Below are 11,432 nucleotides of genomic sequence, written 5' to 3'. Positions count from 1 at the left end.
TAGTACGAACAGTGTATGAGGATTCCCTTTTCTTCATATCCTCGTCAACATTTGTTATTTATGTTCCTTTTGATGATAGCCCTTTTTGATGATAGCCATTCTGACGGGTGTGAAGTGATACTCTCCTTGTGGTTTTGATTTGCACTTCTCTGATCAGCGATGTTGAGCATCTTTTCATGTGCCTATTGGCCATCTGCATTTCCTCTTTGGAAAAATGTCTGTTCAGGTCTTCTGACCATTTTTTAATTGGGTTATTTGCTTTTTTGATAATGAATTCTATGAGCTGTTTGTATATGTTGGATATTAATCCTTTATTGGTTATGTCATTTGCAAATATTTTCTCCCATTCAGTAAGCTGTCTTTTCGTTTTCTAGATGGTTTCCTTTGCTGTTCAAAAGCTTTTAATTAGGTCCCATTTGTTTATTTTTTCTTTTATTTCCTTTAGGAGACAGATCAAAAAAAAAAAATTCCTGTAATTTATGTCAGTGTTCTGCCTGTCTTTTCTTCTAGGAGTTTTGTAGTATCCAGTCTTACATTTGGGTCTTTAATCCATTTTGAATTTATTTTTGTATATGGTTATTAGAGAATGTTCTAATTTCATTCTTTTACACGTAGCTGTCCAGTTTTCTCAGCACCACTTATTGAAGAGACTATCTTTTCTCTATCATATATTCTTGCCTCCTTTGTCATAGATTAATTGACCATAATGAGACAGGAAAAAGGGGTGCAAGAGGATAGCCATGTCCCAGGTCTCAGTTGAGTCCCTGGGATGTGCCCTGACAAGTGAGAGTCCTTGACTTTGTGCAGGGAAGAATTCAAGAGCAAGCCATAGTTGAGTTAGAGTAGATTTATTCGGAGAGATACCTACTACATGGACAGAAAGCGGGCCGTCTCAGAAGGCAGGGGAGTAAATGCACATGGAGATTTATAGTAGCTTCAATCACATACATTAGATTCTTTAATGCTTAGAAGCCATTAATTTCTAGTGAAAATTAAAAAATTAGTAATTATGAACTTTTACAATAGTACTATTTCCAATAGTATTCTGTAGATTGGAAATCTTATAAATACTTTTTATAATTTCTAGAAACATGTGCTTTCTCATAGAAAATTTCTCCACATGACACCAAATATGTTTACTAATTTACCCAAATATCTTTTGTTTTTCTGTAAGAAGAAGCCAAAGTTGATAAACCTGTTTCCAGTAACTAATGTTTCTGTTGTTTTATCTTATTTGGGAAGGATCTATATGTTCAATAATTTCCATCATTTAACTTAGCAAAACTAAACTTTCCAGTTACTAAAAATATTTTGGAATCTATTTTTATGTACACACGCTATAAAACATGATTATTACCAAAAAATTCACCTGAAAATTCTTATCCGACTTATATCTGTCTAAATCACTTGCTCCTAAGAATCATGCCCCCATATCGTTTTCATGGGTAATCTAGTATGAGTCATTTGACAAAGTCAGCTGTCATCCCAAGCTATTTTTCTTGCAGGCAAATATTGTAAGAGATAACATGCATTTATTTGACTAACAAACCCACGTAGGATAAAAGGTGCACATCAACATTGAACATAATGTAGACAACTCTAAAGACACGCCTATTTTAATTAAACCAACAGACTTAAATTAGTGCATTAATGTTCAGGGACCAGCAAGGAGTACCTTTTGGCTCACCCAGCCCTTGAGACCTTTGTTTTAACCCCATCAATGCCCATTTTATTCATCTGATTTCTTAATAACCATCTAATTTCCACCCTGCTAAGATAGTCTCCTGACTCTCCCCTTTCTGTTTCCTTTGTTTTGCCTCAATCAATATTTGGTTTATTCACCTTACTGCTATATAACCATTTAAAAATGTCTACCTTGTTGGTAATAGTGCCTTGACTATCCCCTAGGCCTCTTCCCATTCTCTTGTTAATTAACATGTTTTTATTAGCATTTGTAAGACCCTCGAGGGAAACCTGAGACAGCAAATTTGATAAGGCTTCCTGGACTTCTTTTTTTAAATCTAGTTTTCTAGCAGTAAATTTATGAGGTACCCAGTGGGAAAGGGAGCCCCTTAATCACAGCATTTACCATGACCTGGGTGGTTAGCTGTGGGTTCTGTATCAACCGAAACATGCTCTTTCACTCTACAGCACTCAAAACCAGACACAGCCCCCATATCATCACTCTTGATAATCCATTCCAGGAAAGGTTCCTCAAGAAGCTAATGTTACTGATTTACAAAATGAAACAACTTCACACTATACCCTCTGGTGTCAATAGTTTCTTGACAATCAGCTGCTGTCCAGGGGTCATGAACTCTTGACAGTGAGGGTTCAGGATCTATCCACAAAGGACATTGCATAGAAAGGCCTGAAGCTAGTAGAGCCTGATTATGGAGCCCTGAGAAGTAGGAAGAATTGTAAGGGACAGTAAGCAAAGCATGCTCTAGTACCCATCTCGAGTGCTTCTGCTAAATTCATTTCTTGGCTTTCAATATTTACATGAATAGCCTGTATACTCTGGGCCTTGAGATTAGGCTGTAGTGTTCTCTGTAAATCTTGTAAAGAGAGGAAAGTCAAACAGGGATTTGGGTGTTTAATGGATTTTCTGGGGAAGTTAGAGGGGTTTTGGGATCTAAAGGAATTTGCTGAGGTGATGGAGCTGGATTTTGAGAGGGGGAATTCATGTTGGATGTAGACATTATTTTTTGTTCTAAATCTAATTTCTGTTTGTTTTTTTTGTTTTTTTGGCTTATGGATGTCCCTAAGGCTAACTGTTACACTTCTTTGTTTTCTTAATTTGGTTTTTTCGGTACTAATGAGAGAATTTTTTAGGATAAGAGCTCTCTAATAATTTTTTTTTTTCTTTTAAAGACAGCCAATTCAAAGGATTCATCATCTGGCCATTGATGAGTAGGATTTTATATTAATATCAATAAGGACTCAAACCAATAATTCTTTTCATGGCTTAACCATGGATGCAAGAGGCAAAGGAGAGTGCAAAAATGCAGCCCTCACAAGATTCAGAAAGTTCACTCCCAGAGTTAGCCAAAGAAATCTAAGACTATGTTGTAACAGACAGTAAGAATGGTATAGGGCAAAGGGTACTTCCAGTTTCCCATGAGAACGGAAGACATGTCTAGGTGTAGACCTGCTTATCTGATGCTGGGCAGGCACCCCTAGAATGGTACTTTTCCAGTACTACTGAGACAGAAAAAGCCATTTATGGACTGAGGGCCCATGTGACAAACTCTCCTGAAAGCTGGCACAGTCAGAGAATGCTGAGATGCCAGTCGCAAGTCCAGGTTGTTACCTGTGCTTCTGATCAACTGGATTATCTGTTCCATAGCCTACTGGATTATTTGCCAGATGCGCACCAGTACATGCATCCACTAGTTGCTGGAGACCACTCTGTTCTCACTGGTCATAAAGCCAAGCTCTCCGGACATAGACAGAGACAAAAGAAAACAATGACCATCTACAGGAAGAAAGGAATCAGTAGAAAACAAGAGTACTCAACAAATTTTTACCAAAGTTGCTATACCTAAGAAATTCCACAAATATTTTCTCCAGCTAATATAAATTTAGGGGGGCGAGGAAGGGCTCTCAGCACTTTTGCTTCCATCCTACCCTGCAGGCAGAGGGCTTTTTGTCAGAGGTCCCATGATTTCTCAGCTGCAGCATCCTTGGAGGGAGCAGAGTCAAACCAGGGAAGTTTATCCTGCCATCTACCTCAGCTGTTGGGGAGAAAAATTTTTCCTGTACATTTCTAGGTTTTTTGGCTAGCCCAGTAATTGATATAAGACAGATTTATAGGAGAAAAATAAACATGTTTAATAACATACATATATCTTCTGTGTACCTGGGAGAGACCCAGGAAAACTGAGTAACTCTCCGAAATAGTCAGAGCAATCACCGTAAATACCATCTTTAGCTAAAGACAAAAGAAGATGTTGGGGTTGGGGAGTCAGTTATGGGAGGTTTCCAGGAAAAGTATAGTAAGCAAGGGTTTGGTCATTATGCAGATTTAGGTGATTGCCTTCTCCAGTGGTAAGTTTTCAGAGATTTATATATCCTCCTCTTCCTGGCACAGGAAGGGAGACACTCTTACAAATGGAGATTTCCTTTATAAATGTAAATAGTTTTTACAAAAGGGTAACTTCTACTCAATTTCCAGAACTTCTGCCCTAGCTGCAGTTTCTGAAAAATAATCAGCCTAAAATAATCCTTAGCCAGAGAGACATATTTTATGGTGGCATATCTGATCCCCTACAATTACTTAATATTATATAATTACATATTTATATTAAATAATATTACTATTTTTAGTTAATATATTAATATTTATAGCATTTATTAATATATGTGTTATATATTATATGTTAATAATATTATATTAATACTACTTATTAGAATTTTAAATTCCACAGATACACACGTGCTCTGACACACTCTCATGCAACCATTTGTTTTTTATTGGGATGGGATTGAATCTGTAGATCAGTTTGAAGATAATTGATCTATTCATGATATTGAGTATGGGTTTTGGTCTTTAGAACTTGAGTACATGAAAAATCTTACTTCCAATTAAGATATAAAAAGACGTAAGATCTTTGTACCTGTTGCTCTGAGTCTCACTTCTGTCAATAAATTTTTCTTCTTTTTTTTTTTTCCTTTGGTTTTGGCTTTCTGACCTGTCAAGAGGCTATGTGCACTTGTATACTTTTTACCTCATTAATTGGTATTTGGTAGTGTTTTTAATTCAGGGAAGTTTTCTTCTATATTTTTCTTTCACTGCCTTGATTCTCTTATTCTGGAACTCATTTTAAATACTTGCTTGACATCCTCAATCCTTCAATTATCTTAACTCTTATAATTTCCATATTTCTGTCTTTTTTCTCTGTGTTCTTGAAGATTTCCTCAACTTCATTTCTTAGATTGATTGAGTGGTTTCATCCTATCCATTGATTAAAAATTTTTTTCCCTGGGGTCATAATAATTTTAAGAACAAGAACTTTTTTTTGTTCTTTTTTACATGTCAGAGTGTTCTCTTTATGGATGCCATATCTTTAAAAATATCTATGAGTATAGTAATTAGAACTTTTAAAGTTGTCTATCTTCTGAATTTCTTCTTTCATCTCAGTTTTGCTTTATTTTCTTTCTCCTCTATGGTATTCCTTTTTGTTGATGTTGTTCTTGGCTGTTTTTTTTCCCCAGATGTCTATCATTAGTTGTCTATTTAGATCTACAAATAAAAGGATTGTATTGATTAGTACAAACAAATTTTCCCTCTTTGTTAGATAGATTATTCAATAAACTTCTTTGAAAGGGACGGTTGGCTTGATTTTGTGCAAATATGTATGGAGTATTGGTGAGCAGATCTTCCTGTAGCATATAGGATCAAGGATCCGGCAGATAAATTCATAATGGCCATCCACAGATTCCAAAATAAGGTGAGATTTACTGGGAGTGTAATTTAAGTGATTCAGTGGTTATTATTCCTGAGTAGATACAGTTTTCCTTTATTCCCCTTCCTTTATCAATTGTGTTACTACCATCTCTGAGCTATTTTGCTGATAGGAATCACTTCAAAAATGGTTGTTAGAACCTATGTTGACTGAGTACTCTTTTAAAAGATAAGATCTTTGGGCTGTGTTCTAGGGCAGTGATTCTCAATATGTGGTCCCTAAACCAGTATCATCAGCGTCACCTGAAATCTTAATACAAATACAGAAACTCAGGTCCCAACCCATACATGCTAAATAAGACATTTGTGAGAATAAATCCCAGAAACTTGTGTTTTAGCATGTTTTCCAGGTGATTGATAATGAAAAGCAAAAGCTGCTGTTGCCAGTTAATCTTTTCATATCTGAGAGGGGGTGGAATTCCCTTGATTCAGGTGTTTTGAATGCAGTTTATTAAATGAAATAAACTGATGAATGCTCTTGGGCCCAATCTCTGCTTTTGGTTTTATTTGCTCCTGTTTAAATTTTCACTTGTGGCTCTTTTTAGAAAAACTACATTTCATTTGCTGTCCTGGAATGAGGTTTCATCTGCTCTGATAATTGATTGACCAATCCGGTACCATTTGACTTTTACATTCCAGGAATTCCTTAAAGATTATCAATGGTTCCCTTTCTTGGTTTACAGTCTTGATAAAGTTTTATTCTTTTAAAAAATTCCTTCAGTTATTTCAATCAGACTGTGACCAGCAAGGGGAGGGGAGAGATACTACTTGCTTCTGTTAAAATGTCTTAAGTTAAATCCTTTCAAACTAAGGGTCTATTAGGAAATAAAATTGGCTTTCTGGCTCCTTTTTATTTTACAGAATTGTGTAAAATTCATAGCCTTAAGTAACTATTAAACATTAGAACAAATAATGGCAGCATTAAAGTTGAACTTTAGAAATAGTCTAGTCCTGCAGACCAGCTTTACATAGGAAGAATCTGGGAGTTTAAAAGGGGAGTAGCTTGCCCTTGTTCAGACAGCAAGTTATTTCAGAGCTGAGGCTAAAACTTAGAATGGACTGGTCATTCTCTGTTTCTAGAGGGAATGCAGAAGAAACAGAAGCGGAAGGACGACTTTCTCACCTGGACAAATTTAACCTAGGGATAACTCCAATTTTGAACTTCATTTCTTGGAATAGAGTATCTTCTACATTTACATAGATCCAACTTTTAGAAAATTGGGCTGTTAGAAGTCACAGAGTAAATTAACAGCTGTTATAAGAAAAAGCAAAAGGATTGTTGCCAGACTTCATAAATCTTGGCGTATTTGAGAAAACGTCCCAATATGTCGCATATGCTTAGTCATGTGTGTAAACCTTTGGCTATGGTGCTTTGTCAATATAAATATGTTTTACATTATCAGTTGGTCTGAGTGCTGGATTGCATGTTTACTAATTCTTGATAACCTCAGTACCTTCCCCTCTTCTTCTGCTAGTGCTCTGTGCTTTATTTCTCCTAATCTTTTGCTCTTCTTATTTCCTCTGTGCACTAAGCAGCAAAGGGGGTGGGGGAAATGGTCAGGGCTGTCAAGAAATTCTTAATTCTTATCCCAAAAGAGAGGATTCAGAGGTCTTTAATTCAAGTTCTGTCTCCACCATTTAATACCTGTGTGACTTTTTGCAGTTTGTCTCTGAGGCATAATTTTCTTATCTGTGAAGGAGGGCAGAATAAGTCACCCCAAAATAGACCTTTCTGGCATAAAAATTATTTTGAGCTGGGTATTTTTAAGAAACAGCAGACATAGGAGAGGCTCTGAAAACCAAATAGAAGTTACCCTTTTTTGAGAGACATTTACATTTATAAAGGAAATCTCCATTTTGTAAGGGTGTCTCCCCCTCTGTGCCAGGAAGAAGAAGATGATTAAATCTTGACAAATTCTGATCAATGGAGAAGGCCAGGACTCTTAAATATGCATAAAAGTCATACCCTCGTTTAGTGTACTTTGCCTGATAACCTCCCACAACTTCACCTCACCCCCGTCTTATTTGCCTTTAGTTGGAGATGGTATATATGGTGCTGGTCTGGGCCATTTTGGAGAGTTACTCAGTTTTCTTGAGTATCTCCCATATATCCCGGAGGTATACATGTTATTAAACTTCTGTTTGTTTTTCTTCCTGTTAACCTTTTATTATAGTGGGTTTCCAGCCAAGATCCTAGAACGGTAGAGGGAAAATAATTTTTCCTCCCTTACAGCTGCTTTGTGTCCTGGGAGGCTGGTCTTAATGGGCTGCATTAATGGGCTCCCTTTCCCTCTGGCTTTTGATGGGGTTTAGTCAAGGGGAGGTACCAACAGGAAGTTGGTGACTAGGAGAAAAGAGAGATTGAGACATCTATGCCAGACTACCTTCCTGATGTGGTTTGGAATTGACTTTGTTCCACTGAAATAACCCAGCTCCTATCTGGTAGCTCTCCCCTGAAGTTGTCTACAGGTTTTGGTTACTCCTCCCTCCACTGCCCCCTTAGATAAGGGTGGTGGTAAAGGCTCCTTGTCTCTGTTGCTAGCCCTGGAATGCTTCACCTTCACTTGTTGATTTATTTTATTTATTTATTTTACAACATTATAAATAGTCCATTTATTAAATTGTCCTCTTGAGTGTGCCATCTTTTTCCAGAGAGGGGAACCCTGATTAATTCAGTATAAAAAAGTGTGGGAATTTGGGAATGTGTTTGCATCTTTGGAAAATATTTCCTAGAAGTATGGGTATGTTTCCTCAGGCACATTTGTTATGTGAATAAGGCTGTGGCATTGGTATTTAACTATCCATCGACTCAAATTTAACTCTGGAGTTTTCTCACTTTTCACGGTCTCTGGGCTTCTAAGAATCTTGATATACACCCAAGATTCACTACTCTTAGGGTATAGGTAGACTAGTGACCAGCGAACTCGGTGGTTTGCTCAGCTTAGGGCTAAGAAAGCCATGGCCAAAGTTTTATCTTTATGAAGGGACAGTTAGGTAACTTGTCTTAAAAAACTTCAGATGATATGTGTAACCTTGGTTACAAATGATTATTTTTGAGGGTCAGTCAGAGAAAGATGACTGACTCTAAAGAGGCAACTTAAGTAATATACTGGACAGATTCTACATGAAGTCTTCCCCCCAAATATTTATATCCTCTTTTTGGAGGTGCAAATTGTTGCCTTTCCTTTCTGACTTAGCAGTCAGAATATGCATTGCTGTATTTAAAACCCAATCACAGTAATGATCTCATCTTTAGTTTCTGGTACAACTGTAATTCCCTTTCCCATTAATGGTGTCTACTTTCTGTTTGATCTTTTCTTTTATTAATATATTTGTATTGAAATATAGTCAACTTACAGTGTTGTGTCAATTTCTGGTGTACAGCATAATACTTCAGTCATACATGTACATATATACATTCACTTTCATATTCTTTTTAACTATAAGTTACTACAAGATATTGAATATAGTTCCCTGTGCTATACAGCATAAGCTTGTTTATTTTCTGTTTGATCTTTATTGAACTATTTTGTGGATATTTACATTTTACTGAAGGTACTTTGAGTTCATTAGGAAATAGAAAGTATAAGTGTTTAGGGGAGCTTTAATGAGGTATCCCCAAGAATATGGAAAAATGAAGGGAACAAATTACCTTCTGAAATCAACACATAGGTCAGGGTAGATCTTACAGTTGTCTTAAAGAAGATGTCCAAGACCAGAAGTACTGTTAAATAGTAAAAATATACCTATATAAAGACCATATCATTAAGAAGAGGATGTGATCAATTCAAAAAGCATAGAAAAAGGAGACTCAAGAAGGCACATGCTAGCTGTGTAAGCCCAAGCGTGCTCAGTGCAAGAGAGCCTGAACCAATTCACTTCTAGTATTTTGACCTATTATTGAAAACATCCCAATGAGTTGGACACATCAAGATACCCTGATGATTTTAAACATTTAATTAACTTGATTCTCTTTGTTATAATTTCAAGCTCATCAGATACATTTCTGAGTGTGATGTGGCTTTCCATGCACCATAACTACAGGGAGAAAAATACACTATTCATATATACTATGAATAATCTGATGCCTGTGATCATTAATTCTCGGTGTAAACTAAAAAAAGAAAACTTTCTATTGTGATTTGGCCAAGCACGTGGTGTGACTATTGGGAAAGAATTCTCTTGTCATGCTGACTTGATTATTCCAGTCCATGCAAGGGCTATACTTTGCTTTGTCAATGAATGAATTGGTGTTTTGGTGTCTGTCTTTGTCTAGAGAGTATAATTGGTGTGCATGCATTGCTGAGAGGTGGATATGCTCTCAGTGAGCTGACAGTATCTGACTTCAGAGGTTGCAAGGCAGAGGACCAAACTCAGGACCATGGTTAATTCACCAAAGTAATGAGCACCTTCCTGTGGAGCCTCTCAAGAGCCAGCCTGTAGGCATTATTCCAAAATGGCATGCAATGTAGGTGAAAATGAGCATGCTTTTATTTTATAAAATGATAGGGCTGCTTCTAACAGCCTCTTAGCCAAGGTTTGTCTACCGAGGATATATTTAGGCTTCATCACAAGGCTGTGGTAAAATGTGATCACATTAACGTTGTTCCAATGAAAAAACTTTCCATGTTTCTATGAATTATTTGCACAAAAAAGAATACACATAATACATATGACAGTTTTGATCATAATAATAAAACAGACAACTCTAAACCATTGCTTCACCACAGAACTAACAAACTACAAATACTGTTGAAATTCCTGTGTGTTCTTCCTGATATGGTAATGTCACTGCTGTGTCTCAGAGGTAACTACTGTCCTGAATTTAGTATTTTAGTATTTGTTTGAATTTCTTTAGAGTTTTACCATGTATGTACTTATTCCTAAACAATTCATTGCTTTTTTGCTAAGTTTTGAGCTTCATAAAAATTGTTATGCTGTATCTATTTGTCTGGGGCATGATTTTTTACTTTCTATTGTAAGATTATTGTATGTTGTTGCATCTGTCTGCAGTTGATTCATTTTCACTACTGTATACTATTCCACCATATGACTATATCACAATTTGTCTATCCTGATGAACATTGAGAATGTTGCTATATTTGAATGCTATGTATGAATTTGTTAGAAGTTTGAGGTGTTCTCTAGGACAATACCTAGGAATAGAATCGCTATATAGTAGGATAGGCAGCTTTTTCACTTTTCCAGATAATAAAAAAACCTTTAATTCCCAAATCATTAAACATATTTATAATTCAAGCAATGTATGAGAATTTTGATTGTACCAAATTCTTGGCTAATACTTGGTATTACAAAACTCTTATTTTTTCTGTAGTGAATATATTGTATTAACTCTTTGTGATTTTATTCTTCTTGGTTACTAATAAATTTGAGCACTTTTTCATATGTTTATTGGCCATTTAGGTTTCATCTTCTATGAAATGCTTATTTGTATCTTTTGTCCATTTTTCTATTGGATATTGGTTTAAAGTTTATTTTTAGGCATTATTAATGTAATCTTGGTTCTAATACTTTGTTGGTTATATATGTTACAGACATATTTCTCCAGGTTGTGGCTTATTGCTTTACTTTATGGTGACTTTGGTCATCGTATAGAGTTTCTTTTTTCTTTTTGATATGTTTTTTATTGAAGTAGAGTCATTTTACAATGTTGTTTCAATTTCTGGTGTATAGCACAATACTTCAGTCATATAGGATCATACATATATTTGTTTTCATATTCTTTTAAACTATAAGTTACTATAAGATGTTGAATATAGTTCTCTGTACTATCTGAGTTTCTTGATTTAATGTGCTCATGCTTATCAATCTTCCTTTATGATTTAAGCTTTTTGAGTCTTGTTTAAGAAATCCTTCCCTGACACATTAACATTTAATGATCAAATTACCATAGCTTGAACTCATTTTGGCCTGATATCTTGACCTTAGCAACCCTTCCCCTTTC

The sequence above is a fragment of the Camelus ferus genome, chromosome X (assembly GCF_009834535.1).
Source record: "Camelus ferus isolate YT-003-E chromosome X, BCGSAC_Cfer_1.0, whole genome shotgun sequence".
NCBI lineage: Eukaryota > Metazoa > Chordata > Mammalia > Artiodactyla > Camelidae > Camelus > Camelus ferus.
The sequence above is the reverse complement of the archived record's forward strand: the minus strand, read 5'-3'. Positions refer to the sequence as shown.